Here is a 4692-nt window from a genome sequence, read left to right as displayed (position 1 = left end):
ATCTACCCCCTCATCCAAATCATTGCTAGCTTCCCCATTGATTTTGCTTGTGAGAAGCAGGCAGAGAAGGCCAACAATGGCAATCACCTGATTGCAGGGTGTTGCAACCAGTGGTAGGTGCGTGCTGGTTGCCAAAAACTAGAATTTTGTATGACCGCTGGGGCGCTGCAATGGCTGGAACTTCGAGGGCCAGTTGTAAATTCCTTCACTGCCATTGTAACTCTGAACAGTTGCTGAGCGAACAGTCTCAGCTTAAGGACTATCCATATACTCATGCACTAATTAGAACTTTTTTGAGACTTTGAGCTCCAAAGTCCTTGAGCTTCAAGATTAAGGTGTAGATGTCATGGTTCCGACAGATGAAACTCTTCCAAAGAACTTCGAGGCATTGTTTACCTTAAAGAATCTTTATTTTGAGTAGCATAACATCGGCACTGCATAATCGAAGCCAAAAACTGAATTCCCCTCCCCTGGGCACAATAGTATCAAAGCACAATTCCCTCCTCCAATTAACTGTCATAAATCACATTCCCCAATTAGCTTGAAGGGCGGGCCTCCTCTCCAGCTCTCCAGCCCACCAATTCCTTATCAGCTCTGGTTACAATAACCATGTTTCTCACGCTAGATTTAGTGTTGTTATGTCTAGCTGGACTCTCGTTCACATCCCCCCCTCCCAGCATCATCTAACTCTAAAAGCAAAAGGTAAAAGATGGCTACATTTCCATCTGTTGTCAATGCAAAAACATCCGATGTTAGCAGCGTTGACAGTAGATTCCTAATGTTGCTCAACTCTTGGTAACTTTATAGACAAGACCATGTCGTTTTCTTAGTAACAGTCCTGAGGTTGTTTCAGATGCCTGCTTTAGGGTGTTTTTTTGACAAGTCACTCAGTTACAACATTTTCTAGCAAGGTTACATCACAGGGTTTGGGTGAGAATGCAGTTAATATACAGTCCGGATATGCTGTAACTGTTTTTCAGAAGAAAATGGGATTCGGAGTAGGTTGAAAACTCCTGGGCAAGTCCTCCACTCTCTTTACAGGTAGTCCTCGACTTACAACCACCATTGAGTCCAAAATTTCTGTTGCTAAGTGAGACATTTGTTAAGCGGGTTTTGCCCCATTTTACAAACCTTTGTTGCCTCAGTTGTTAAGTGAATGACTGCAGTTGATAAGTGAATCTGGCTTCCCCCCTTGACTTTGTTTGTCAGAAGATCGCAAACGGGGATCACATGACCTTGGGACACGGTTAACGGTCATAAGTATGAACCAGTTGCCACGTGTCTGAATGTTGATCACAGGATCATGGGGATGCTGCAAAAGTTGCAACTATGAAAAACGGTCATAAGTCACTTTTTTTCAGTGCCGTTGTTACTTTGAAGGGTCACTAAAGGAACTGTTGTAAGTTTTGGACTACCTGTATATTTTTATGTGGACCAGAAGGGAAGACTTTGTCAACACAGTGCTAGGCTGCATTAACAGAGGGATAGAATCAAGATCATGTGAAGTATTAATACCACTTTACAATGCCTTGGTAAGGCCACACTTGGAATACTGCATCCAGTTTTGGTCATCACGAGGCAAAAAAGTTGTTGAGACTCTAGAAAGAGTACAGAGAAGAGCAACAAAGATGATCAGGGGACTGGAGGCTAAAACATATAAGGAACGGTTGCTGGAATTGTATATGTCTAGCTTAATGAAGAGAAGGACGAGGGGGGACATGACAGCAGTGTTCCAATATCTCAGCGGCTGCCACAAAGAGCAGAGCCTGAGCAGAGGGTTGGACTTGATGACCTCCAAGGTCCCTTCCAACTTATTAATAAAATAATAATAAAATAATAATAATAATAAAATAATAATAATAATAATAATAAAATAATAATAATAATAATAATAATATTATAATAATAGTAATAATAATAATAGTAATAATAATAATATTTGTACCAGCTTTTTTTGCTGGCAGGAGTGCCAGTTCTCGAATGCCTTCCTTCAGTGCAAAAATTCAGGATGAAGGTTCCTTCTGTTTATTTCCGGAAATGCCCTGACATTTATTCACCTAAGCAAGCCCAGGTGATGAAATTAACAGGGCTGTTAAAACTGCTTGCGCTAATTACAGGAAGTCTCCACCATACGATCACACTTCAGCCCAAAATTTCCATTGCTAAGCAAGACAGTTGCTAACTGAGTTTTGTCTCCTTTTACAATCTTTGTTGCCACAGCTGTTAAGCAAGTCACTGTAGTTCAGTTAGTAACATGGTTCTTAAGTGAATCTGGCTTTCCTATTGACTTTGCTTGTCAGAGGTCTGCAAAAGGTGATCAAAGGATCCCAGGACACTGTAACCGGCATAAATAAATTGCCAGTGGGCCAAGTGGCTGAACTTTGATCACGTGACCATGGGGATGATCCAACAGTCTCAAGGAGAAAAACAGTCATAAGGCGGTTTTTTTCAGTGCCGTTGTTTAACTTTAAATAGTCACTAAATGAACTGTTGTAAGTCAAGGACTGCCTGTAACAGGGCAGCTAGCTGCTTGTGCTAAATCAGTGGTTCTCAACCTTTTTAATGCCGCGACCCCCAACCGGTCGTAAGTCGAGGACTAAACCGGTCGTAAGTTGAGGACTAAACCGGTCGTAAGTCGAGGACTACCCAACCGGTCATAAGTTGAGGAGTTTCCCTGCCCGGGAGTGCCGTGCATGCGTGGTTCCGCCCCCTGCGCCGGCCGAGGCGTAGCTGGCAAGCGGCAGAGACGGAGCAGGCCGACCACCAGCTGGCCCAGCCCAAGGGAGGTAAGGCACCCGCCGGAAAAGGAGAAAAATATGGCGGACAGCCTTGCTTGGCGACCTCCGTGAAATGGTCCATCGACCCCAAATGGGGTCACGACCCACGGGTTGAGAACCGCTGTGCTAAATAATCTCTCTCTCTCTCTCCCCCTCCCTCCCAGTTTCTCTGCTGAGCATTTTCATTGCAGAGTCCTAGAAAGCAACACAGCCTGCCTACCCGTGTCTGCAAACCATAGTTTACCATCTAATGCATGACCCCAATCTATCATAGTTTGCTTGAGAAACCATCATGCAAGTTGAGTTTTGGGGTGACCACAGCCGCTCACCAACTGCATCCCTCTGCATCACACGATCACCTAGTTTATAATCTGAGTACAGGTAGTCCTGGGCTTAAAGACACGACTGAGCCCAACATTTATGTTGCTAAGTGAGACATTCGTTAAGTGAGTCTTATTCTCATTTTACGACCTTTCAGGCCACCGTTGTTTAGCAAATCCTTGCAGTTGTTACATTAGCAACACAGCTGTTAAGCGAATCTGGATTCCCCGTTGACTTTGCTTGTCAGAAGGTCACAAAAGGGGATTGCATGACCCCGGGACACTGCGACCGTCGTAAATATGAGTCTTTTGCCAAGTCTCTGAATTTTGATCAGGTGACCATGGGGATGCTGCAAGGGTCATTCAGTGTGAAAAACGGTCATAAGTCACTTTTTTCAGTGCCGTGGTCACTTTGAACGGTCACCACATCACTAACTGTTGTAAGTCGAGGACTACCTTCGTTTACAGAGTTGGAAGCCAGCCTGGCTATGGGCGATTTATCAGAGTCACTAATTCCCAAGGTAGTGACAGATTTTATCTTCCTGGGCTCCAAGATCACCGCAGATGGGGACTGCAGCCAAGAAATTAAAAGACGCTTGCTCCTGGGGAGGAAAGCTATGGCAAATCTAGACAGCATACTAAAAAGCAGAGACATCACCCTGCCAACAAAAGTACGTATAGTCAAGGCCATGGTTTTCCCAGTTGCAATGTATGGCTGTGAAAGTTGGACCATAAGAAAGGCCAAAGAATTGAGGCCTTTGAACTATGGTGCTGGAGAAGACTCCTGCGAGTCCCCTGGACTGCAAGGCGATCAAACCGGTCAGTCCTAGAGGAGATCAACCCTGACTGCTCTTTAGAAGGCCAGATCCTGAAGTTGAAACTCAAATACTTTGGCCACCTAATGAGAAGGAAGGACTCACTGGAGAAGAGCCTAATGCTAGGAAAGATCGAGGGCAATAGAAGAATAGGACGACATATTTTAATTTATCTAAATTTATTTTAAAAGGGAGTTAAAGTGTGTTATAGATTTGGTTATATAATCAGTTGGTTAACGTTATTTAGATTATGATTAATATTTGTAACCCTGTGAACAGCTCTGGGGAGTGGGGGGGATGGGGGTTGGTGGGGTGGGTAAGGGGGACTTACAATGTAAATTTTATAAAACTTTTAATAAAGAAAAAAAAAGAATAGGACGACAGAGAATGAGGTGGCTGGATGGAGTCCCTGAAGCAGTAGGCGTGAGCTTCAATGGACTCCAGAAGATGGTAGAGGACAGGAAGCCCTGGAGCAGTGGTTCTCAACCTGTGGGTCGGGACCCCATTTGGGGTCGATTGACCATTTCACGGGGGTCGCCAAGCAAGGCTGTCCGCCATTTTTTGTTGTCTGCCATTTTTTTCCCCTTTTCCGGTGGGTGCCTTACCTCCCTTGGGCTGGGCCAGCTGGTGGTCGGCCTGCTCCGTCTCTGCCGCTTGCCAGCTACGCCTCGGCCGGCGCAGGGGGCGGAACCACGCATGCGCGGCGCTCCCGGGCAGGGAAAGTCCTCGACTTACGATCGGTTGGGTAGTCCTCGACTTACGACCGGTTTAGTCCTCGAC

The sequence above is a fragment of the Protobothrops mucrosquamatus genome, unplaced genomic scaffold, assembly GCF_001527695.2.
Source record: "Protobothrops mucrosquamatus isolate PMUCROS unplaced genomic scaffold, P.Mucros_1.0 scaffold6429, whole genome shotgun sequence".
Classification (NCBI taxonomy): Eukaryota; Metazoa; Chordata; class Lepidosauria; order Squamata; family Viperidae; genus Protobothrops; species Protobothrops mucrosquamatus.
The sequence above is the reverse complement of the archived record's forward strand: the minus strand, read 5'-3'. Positions refer to the sequence as shown.